Source organism: Gorilla gorilla, chromosome 17, assembly GCF_029281585.2.
Source record: "Gorilla gorilla gorilla isolate KB3781 chromosome 17, NHGRI_mGorGor1-v2.1_pri, whole genome shotgun sequence".
Taxonomy (NCBI): Eukaryota; Metazoa; Chordata; class Mammalia; order Primates; family Hominidae; genus Gorilla; species Gorilla gorilla.
The window spans coordinates 70,489,967-70,500,337 of NC_073241.2; positions in this window are offsets into that span (position 1 = coordinate 70,489,967).

A 10,371-nucleotide genomic window follows, 5' to 3' on the forward strand; every position below is an offset into this window, starting at 1 on the left:
ATCAGAGGTAAAAAGCTTATTTTATTTGTTTCCTCATTTGTTCAGCAATTTATAACCTTATGAGATTATCAGATTATTTTGTGGAATCACATACTTAGAAGAAAGAGATATTCAATGGAAAAGTTTTTTCTGTTCTTTAGAGCAAATGTAGAAAAGCAAGTTTTACTTAACCCTATTATTATTTCATGTTGGAAAATTTATTTGATGAGTATTTTTAGTTATGTTAGTTGTGACCAACAGATTAGCCAATACTCTTTTTTTTATTATTATTTAAAGAGGATCTTGCTGTCTTACCAGGCTGGAGTGCAGTGGCATGATCACAGCTCACTTCAGCCTCCACCTTTGAAGCTCAATTGATCCTCCCACCTCAGCCTCCTGAGTAACTGGGACTACAGGTGCATACCACCACACCTGACTAATTTTTGTGGGTATTTTTTTTTTTAGAGATGAGGTTTTGCCATGTTGCCCAGGCTTGTCTCCAGCTCCTGAACTTAAGCAATCCTCCTATCTCACCACGCCCGGTCCATTACTCTGTATCTGAAGGAAGCCTCGAGTAGCCTAGAGGCAAGAAATATAAAGAAAAATCCTGAATATATAGTTGACCATTACTTTAATATAGGTTAAAGTGTAACACAGATAAACCCTAAGCTAGCATTAATAAATGTGCATACAATGACTAAATCATGAGAAATAACAATTCTGCTTTGTGCAGGGATCAGGCCAATCTGGAATCTAGTCAGTTCCCTTCTTAGGGATTTGTGATATTCCCCAGATTAACCACATATAGAGAGCTCAGAACGCATTTGTACAGGAAATAATGTAATACCTTTCATTGTTAGTAATGATTCAGTCCCCACATCAACCAACAAAAGCCAATTTAGCCAATGATGTACCTTAATTATAAGAACATAATAGCATCAAAAGATGAAGCCAGCATTTATAGCAAGGTTTCCATGGGAGCACACATACAGTGCCACAAGGTCCCAGCCTAGGTAATCTAGACTGTCATATGTGTTTTGGATATAGAAATAGAAATTACCCTTCTCCATGTCCTTCCATGTGAAATGACAAAATAAAAATTATTTTAATTTTAAGGTGTTCAGAGGGTTCCCCAAGGCCCAGGCTCCAACACAGCCACTCTAGAAGGTAAAACTAGGAACCAACACTTGAAACATGAAAGTGAGTTATAATCAGACAATTTTTATCTACAGGAGTTGCTAAAAATGAGGGGGGAAACACCTTCCTAATGAAAGAATGGGATTCATACATTAGATAGATATATCCAAACCAAGTCTAAAATACCATGTGGAGAAAGGTTATAGGAAGGTTTTTGTACTAGATGGGACTGGGAATCTCTCACAAGAGTTTTAAAGTTATTTAAATCTGCCTGGCACAGTGGCTCACGTTTGTTATCCTAGCAGTTTTGGAGGGTGAGGCAGACAGATTGCTGGAGCCCAGGAGTTCAAGACCAGCCTGGGCAACGTGGCAAAATCCCATTTCTACAAAAAATATATAACTTAGCTGGGCGTCGTGGCATGCACCTGTAATCCCAGCTGCTCGGGAGGCTGAGGTGTGAGGATCACTTCAGCCCAGGCTGTTGAAGCTGCTGTGAGCCAATTGTGCCAATACACTCCAGCCTGGAAAACAGAACGAGATCCTGTCAAAAAAAGAATGAAAGAAAATAGAAAAATACATACATACACACATAAAATTCTCTAAATCTAATTTGAATTGAAAAGTATGGCATATAGGTGTCACTTTTCCTCTCTCTTTTTCTCTCTGAACAGTCATTCACTGGAACAAGCTCTTAGCTCTTTTATTTTCATTTTTCTCCTTTGGTTTAAGACTCAAGACAATTAAAAATACCTGTGGTGGAAAATTGAAATAGTGTTGAGCAATGGAGGCAATGTGCTTAATTACTGTGAGATGGGGGATAGGCAGTAAATGATTCTTATGTCAATTTGAAGACATCAGCACTCACATTGCTCACATGATATGGACTGTGACCTGATCTCACATTTATTCAATTAAGCCAAGGAGTAAAATTCCACTTTTTTTCCTTCTCACATCTGCCAAATCAGCAACACTTTTTGATTTATTCCAATAGTTATTACTATCACTAGCCCAAATACTGAGGACTGAGTAAAAGTGGGTGATGCAAAAATCTTACATAAAGAAATTATTATGAGACAATGGATCAAAACTAGACAGCAAAGGCTCTAACTCTATACTAGCACTAACACTAGGCAAGTCAATTGCATTCTTGAGACGTTGGTTACCATATCCACCAAATAAAGTTACAGGATTTGATATTGTTAAAGTTTTCCTCCCCCACCCCCCCCGACTTTCTATTCATATCAATAGATTCTACATCTCTCATCATATTGTTGGAGCTTAATTTTTATGAATATTTATCTTCCCCCAAAACTGTTGGATTTTCTACAGCCTTATTTCTTCATATTTTAGTATATGAGAACTAAGAATTCTGCCAAAAGTAGTTGTTGGTAACCTGTCATTATCAATGGGGACCATGGACATTTTTAGAACAAACTTGATAATTTTAAGGTTTATGAATTTTAGAATACAAAAGTATTCCCATATCATGAAGCTCAGTAGAATCACAGAGAACATATGGTTTCCCCTGACCTCTGCTTTGGTTTAAAAATGGGGAAACTGAGGCCAAGGAAAACCAACCTAGGACTAGTTGTCATTGTTAATATTACTATACAAAGGATTGTAGAAAGAGAAAATAAATTTTAGGAACTAAATAATACAATAATCATCTAGTTGGTCTAATTGTCAGTTTGAGGAGAAAGATGACAAGACTTCCTTTTGGAAATAACACATACATTTTATTTTAGAGTAGAATTTTGGACCAACTGAGAGTAACAGTGTAATCTTTGTGGATGAGGGTATGTGTGTCTTCATATCTTTCTTGCTTGAGAAGGCTGTAAATGAAGAACTATCCATTAGCCATGAAGACGAAGACCATAAACAAGTCTTACATTCTACATCTGAAACCAGTGTTCATGCCTACCTCTTCTCTCAAGAGACCTGACACACGACTCTCTGAGCCACCTTCACACTCAAATACACAAGATCTCTGTGATAAACTTGGGAGGGCAGATATCTCTTTAACACACTGATTTCATTTTCTTTGGATAGATACTCAGTGATGAGATTGTGGAATCATATGCTAGTTCTCTTTCTAATTTTTTGAGGTGCTTTCATACTGTTTCTATAAAGACTGTATTAAGTTACATTTCTACCAATCAAATATAAGAGTTTTCCTTTCTTCACCTTCTCCTCAGCATTTGTTATTTTTTGTCATCTTAATGATAGCATTCTAACTGGGGTAAAGTGATACCTCATAGTTTTGATTTACATTTCTCTGATGATTAGTGATGTTGAATTTTTTTTAATCTACCTGTTGGCCATTTGTATGTCTTCTTTTGAAAAATGCCCATTCAGACCTTTGGCCCATTTTTATTGTATTATATGGGTTTTTTTTTTTTTTGCTGTTGAATTGTTTGAGTTTCTCATGTATTCTGGATATTAATCCATAGGCAGATGCATAGTTTCTGAATATTTTCTCTCATGTTTATTGCAGTACTATTCACAACAGTCAAGGTATGTGATATGATTTGGGTCTGTGTCCCCACCCAAGTCTCATGTTCAATTATAATCTGCAATGTTGGAAGTGGGGCCTAGTGGGAGGTGACTGGATCATCGGGGCTGTTTTCTCATGAATGATTTAGCACCATCCCCTGGCACATCCTCATAATAGTGAATGAGTTCTTGAGAGATCTGGTCGTTTAAAAGTGTGTAGCATCTCCCACCTCCCTCTCTTGCTTCTGCTTTTGCCACGTGATGTGTCTGCTCCCCGTTTGCATTCAGCCATGATTGTGAGCTTCCTGAGGCCTCCCTGGAAGCTGAGCAGGTGTTAGCACCATACTTCCTATAAAGCCTGTAGAACTGTGAGCCAGTTAAACCTCTTTGCTTTATAAATTACCCAGTCTCAAGTATTTCTTTATAGCAATGCAAGAATGGCCTAATACAATATGATTGAATGAACGTAAGTGTCCATCAATGAATAAAAAGATTTGAAAAATGTGTTATGTATACACAGTGAAATACAATTCAGCCATAAAAAGAACAAAATTCTGTCATTTGTTTCTTGGACAAATCTAGTGAATATTATATTAAGTGAAATAGATCAGGTCGAGAAGGACAAATACTGCATGATCTCATGTACTTGTGGAACCTCAAAAGATTGATCTCATAGAAGTAGACAGTAGAATAGTGATTACCAGAGACTGGAGAGTAAGGGGAAGGGAGTATGGGGAAATGTTTGTCGATGAGTACAAAGCTACAGTTAAATAGGAAGAATAAGTTCCTGCGTTCTATAGCATTGTAGGGTGTCTATAGTCAACAATAATGTATTGTATACTTCAAAATAACTAGAAGAAAAGATTTTGAATATTCTCACCATAAAGAAATGACAAGTGTTTTGGATGATAGACATACCGATTGCCTGATTTGGTCATTACACGATGTACTGAAACATTACACTGTACCCCATAAATACATACAATTATTATGTATCAATTAAAAACAAAATAAAACTTCAAAAATAAAAAAAAATTGCCAAGTGTGGAGGCTCATATCTGTAATCCCAGCATTTTGGGAGGCTGAGGCAGCAGGATCACTTGAAGCCAGGAGCTCAAGACCAGCCTGGGCAACATAGCAAAATCTCATTTCTACAACGTTAAAAAATATGTATATATTAGCCAGCCTTGGTGGCATGCTTCTATAGTTTTAGCTCCTCAGGAGGCTGAGGCAGGAGGATCACTTGACCCCAGGAGTTTGGGGTTGCAGTCAGCTATGATCCTGCCACTGCACTCCAGCCTGGGCAGCAGAGAGACACCCTGTCTCAAAAAAAAAAAAAAAAAAAATCGTATTCTGGGTGACACGATTAATATTTAGCGTAAGAGGAATTTCTCTGCTTTAAATGAAACTCTGTCTTTGGGAGTAAAGTTCTCAATAAATATTCTATAAACTTGTGCTTGTGCCCAATTTGTGAGTGTTTAGTGCCAGTTTAAACAAACAATTAGAAAAAATCAAAGAGGGTCGGGTGCGGTGGCTCACGCCTGTAATCCCAGCACTTTGGGAGGCCGAGGTAGGCGAATTATGAGGACAGGAGATCAAGACCATCCTGGCTAACATGGTGAAACCCCATATCTACTAAAAATACAAAAAAAAATTAGCCGGGCATGGTATCAGGCACCTGTAGTCCCAGCTACTCAGGAGGCTGAAGCAGGAGAATGGCGTGAACCTGGGAGGCGGAGCTTGCAGTGACCCGAGATCGTGCCACTGCACTCCAGCCTGGGCAACAGAGCAAGACTCCGTCAAAAAAAAAAAAAAGAAAAAAATCAAAGAAAAACACCACCCAAAAAAGGAATTTCTGAGCTTATAATGCCAATAGGACATCTAAAACAGATATGAAAGGCTAAATGACAGATAATAATTGCAAATATTCAGCAGCATTTTTAAAAGGCCCCTTGAGTTCAAGTATATTATGCCCCTAAGGAAAAGGCAATCACTGCCAATGAACAGGTCTGTGTATCACGAAAGCTTAATGCTTACTTGTAAAGCTAGATGTAGAAGAAGAGTCTCTACTCCCCAGCACTTACCTCTAAAATTTGACTACTTTACATGCACTGTGGAGCCTATTTTAATCAATTTCCCAGTGTGTTTTCCCTCTTTTTGTCTTATATCTATGTTCTGGATTCTGAGACAGACATAACTTTATTTAGCCAAATTACTCTGGGTTCTTAATCCCTATCTGGGTGTTTATGTTTGTTTTGTTTTCGTATGGTTCAGTTTGGTTTGGCTTTTCTTCCTTTCCACTTATTTTGCACAGTCATTTGCATCCCACTTCCCCATTAGACAATCACAGGGAAGCTGGAGAGATCCCATCTGTGCCTTTTCAGGGGGCAAAATCAACCAACTCAGGGACAGGTGGAGCAGGCAGCAGGAAGGTGACCCCAGGCACGCAGCAGGTGGATGGAGCAGTGCAGGAAACCAGCAGGCAGCAGGCAGCGTGAAGGGCAGAAAGGCCCAGCCTGCCTATGTCCAGGCAGCAAATCAAGCAGAGGTTAGCAGGTAAGAAGGGTGACAGGAGGGCAGAGCCAGGCATGTGACCAGGGGGAGGGAGAACCAGAAGGCAATTAGCTGGAGGGAGAGGGCAGATGGAGGGCACCCACCGACAATTACCAGGGGAAAGGGTAGCAGGAGGGTAATAATAGGAGGCAGTTCTGAGGGGCGAGAGGACATCAGGCAGGTGACATGCAACAGCAGCAAGAAGACCCGGCTGATTTACCTGGAAAAAAGCATTGAGCGAAGAACCTCACCACCTCTGGAGCAGCACTAAGCAGACAGTGGGCCCAGAGGCAACCAAGAGAGGTGACCTCAAGAATGTGTGACCTCTGGGGTCTGGGTGTCTGTTACAAGTCCCCAGCTCTGGAGGTCTTGCAGCAGGAAATATTTGCACTCTGCACATTGGTTTTTTCCTTGAGGGATTTCAGAAAAGTGCTGTACGGTGACTGTACAGAGAAAGTACACACCAACTGTGCTAGTTTAGGCTGCTATAACCAAGCACCCTAGATTGAGTGGTTTATGACGAACAGAAATTTATTTCTCACAGTTATGGAGGCTAGAAATCTCAGATTAGGGTGCCAGCACGGTCAGGCTCTGGTGAGGGACTACATCTGGATTGTAGACTGACATTTGTATCCTCATGTGGTGGAAAGAAAGGTGAGAAATCTCTCTGGAGTCTCTTTTATGAAGGCATTAATCCCCTTCATGTGGACTTCGCACTCATGACCTAATTACCTACTAAAGGCCTCACCTCCTACTACAACCATTGGGGATTAGGATTGCAACATATGAATTGGGGGAACACAAGTGACTTACCTGGAAAAAAGCATTGAGAGAAGAACCTCACCACCCCTGGAGCAGCACCAAGCAGTCAGTGGGCCCAGAGGCAACCAAGAGGGGTGACCCAAAGAATGTGTGGCCTCTGGGGTCTGGGAGTCTGTCACAAGTCCACTACACCAATGGCGGTGTATGCCATTAATGACCAGGTCCAATTTTTTAAAATGGAGAAAAATGTAATTCAGGTATTTTTCACGGGCCAAGCTCTGTCAGAAACTTTACCTGCGATATCTTATTGAATCCTGCAGCAATGCTTGAAGGTTACTGTTATTCTTTGTTTCTAAGTTGAGAATTGAACTTAACAGACATGATGAGAGCGGCCCAAGATCACACAGCTGATAAGTGAAAGCTGTGATTTCAACAAGAGCTTCTCTGACCCTTAGACTCTAACAACAACTTTTATAGCTCAGGGGTCTCAAATTTGGAAAGCTTTTTTTTTCTTTTTTCCTGAGACAGGCGCTCGTTCTGTCGCCCAGGCTGAAGTGCAGTGTCGCGAATTCCGCTCACTGCAACATCCGTCTCCTGGGCTCAAGCCATCCTCCACAGTAGCTGGGATCCTAGACACACCAGCATGCCTGGCTAATTTTTGTATTTTTTGTAGAGACAGGGTTTTGCCGTGTTGCCCAGGCTGGTCTCGAACTCCTGGGCTCAAGTGATCCATCCGCCTTGCCCTCCCAAATTGCTGAGATTACAGGTGTGAGCCACTGTACCCTTCCAGAAAGGCTTCTTTTCACAGAAAGAAAGCCTTCTTTAGCAGGCAATACATAAATATAAAGGCTTTTGTGTATGAGGTCTGCTAAACACAAGTTCTTTCAAGAGGACACATGTTACAAAACAGTGTTTCTTCTATTTAGATAAGGTGCAGGTCCCATAGAAGATGAAAGTCAAAACAAAACAAAAGCTCCCACATTTCCTAAAGCTCCAGTGACTTCTGATTGAGTGGAGGCACTGGATACTGCAGTAAGGGTTTTGGTCTTCAGCAGCCCGTATGAAAAGCATACTCTTTGAAACATATTGTTAGTGATCTCTGCATCTTCAGTAAGGATCTTGGTCTTCAGCAGCCCTGTATGAAAAGAATACTGTTTGAAACATATTGTTAGTGATCTCTGCATCTCCAGTCTCTCTATTGTGTGCACTCAGTGGGCCTTTGTATCAGTTAGAATATTTTCCCTTACAATTTATAAAATGCCTGGATCCACACTGGCATGAACCCTTAGGATACTTATTTTGCATCTCGAGAAGCTCAGATGTGATTAGGCCACAGCACCCCTCCCACAGTTCCCTTGGTCTGCTCTCTTCCATAGTGACTTCCTCTTTGGCTCAGCAGCAGGAGGACCATAGAAGCTCCAGGTGTCACATTCAGTTCTGGTCTGTGCTGCAGAGAGATCAAGAACTGCCATATCTGGTGTCCCCTTTCTTTTTGGATTGAAGGAAGAGATTCAGAAGCCCCTTAACCCAAGCAGATTTCCTCATACAACCCATTGATCAAAAATAATGACATACCTTTCCTAATAAGTCACCTGGAAGGGAAATGGGATTATCATGCGAATGGTCCTATCAGTATCCATCTTTACTCTGAACATTGTCATGAAACGGGTACATACCTGAACATAATGAGGATAGGATTCCTTTAGAAATGAGGCAAAAGATGGATGTTGGATTGACAACTAAGAGTCCTGTTCCTGTCCTCAATTAATAATTGTTGTAAACAAATAAATGACTGAATGTTTATGAACTCTGAGCAGGTTTGATTGGGAATAAGAGTAAAAGCACTGGATGTGGAATTGTTTTCTGGCTCGTTACTCATCCCACAGTAGCAGTGTGACCTTGAACAAATCACTTCATTTCCTGAGCCTTGGTTTCCTCATTTGTAAAGTGGAGACCTGCCCCATTTAACTCACAGGGTTATTATGAGAATTAAATATATGTGTGTAAATGCTTTGTGTATAACAAAAGGCAATGTAAATGTGAGGCATTACTATTATTAATATTCAGAATTTAATCAACCTGGTTATTGTGTCAGTGAGCAAATATTTGTTATTTTCTATGAGCCAAGTGCAATTTAAGTGTGAGATAGGGAGACCACAGAGAAATGTAATATGCAGAAAATACATAAACTTACTGAAGAATCAAAATGTCTCAAGTCTACGATTATATAATATATCATTAAAAGAACAACACAAAACAACTTAAATGATGTCAAGAAAATTGGGTGTACATTAAAAAAACAAATAAATTCTCTACATCATATTTACAACAATAATTCTCAATGGAATAATGACCTAAATAAAGAAATCTCTAGAAGTATTAAAATAGTGGAAAACTTTGAGTCTTAGTGTAGGAAGTTTTCCCAATCAAGTTTCAAAATCCTGAGCCATAAAAGAAAAAAAGATTGATGTATTTTAATGCTTAAAATTTAAATGTCTTACAGCAAAATATATCATAAGCAAAAATAAAAGACAAGTGACAATCTATGATAAAGTAAGATTTATAACATAAAGTATTAATATTCATAAAATACTGTTGAAATAAGTTTAAAAGCAATCTAATATAAAGCTGAACAATTTTTTATAAAAGAGCTTTAATTTCTAATAGAATTATAAAAATACTTGTTTGTCCTTTGACATAATAAAAAAATTAAATTTTTTAATGTGATGTCATTTTTGGCTACTGGATTGGCAACATTATTTAAAGATTGATAACCTGTAGTGCAGTGCATTGTGTAAGGAGATGGACACATAATTCTATGTGAGTGAGGTGTAAACATTTTTAGCTATTTAGAAAGGCAATTTGTCAGTGACTAACAAAAACTTAAATGCTCACAGTCTTTGAATCAGCAGCTCACATTTTAAGGTTTTACTTGGCATGAAAGATTCCTAGTGTGAACAAGAATGTGTATAGTTCCAATTCATTTAGTTGTGGAAACCTCAAAATAATATAAATACTTATTGAGAGGGTATTGGTCTGAATTGGGAGAAAAGATATATCATTTAATGCTATCATTAGAAAGATTGCCAGGCATGGTGGCTCACACCTGTAATCCCAACACTTTGGGAGGCCAAGGTGGGCGAATCACCTGAGGTCAGGAGTTCGAGACCAGCCTGACAAACGTGGTGAAACCCTGTCTTTACTAAAATACAAAAATTATCTGGGTGTGGTGGTGGGCACATGTAATCTCAGCTACTGAGGGAGGCTGAGGCAAGAGAATTGCTTGAACTCCAGGAGGCGGAGTTTGCAGTGAGCCAAGAGTGTGCCATTACACTCCAGCCTGGGCAACAAGAGCAAAACTCTGTCTCAAAAATAATAATAATAATAATAAATTAATTAAGAGATTTCTATGTAATAATATGAAAAGACATTCAAGATTTATGATGA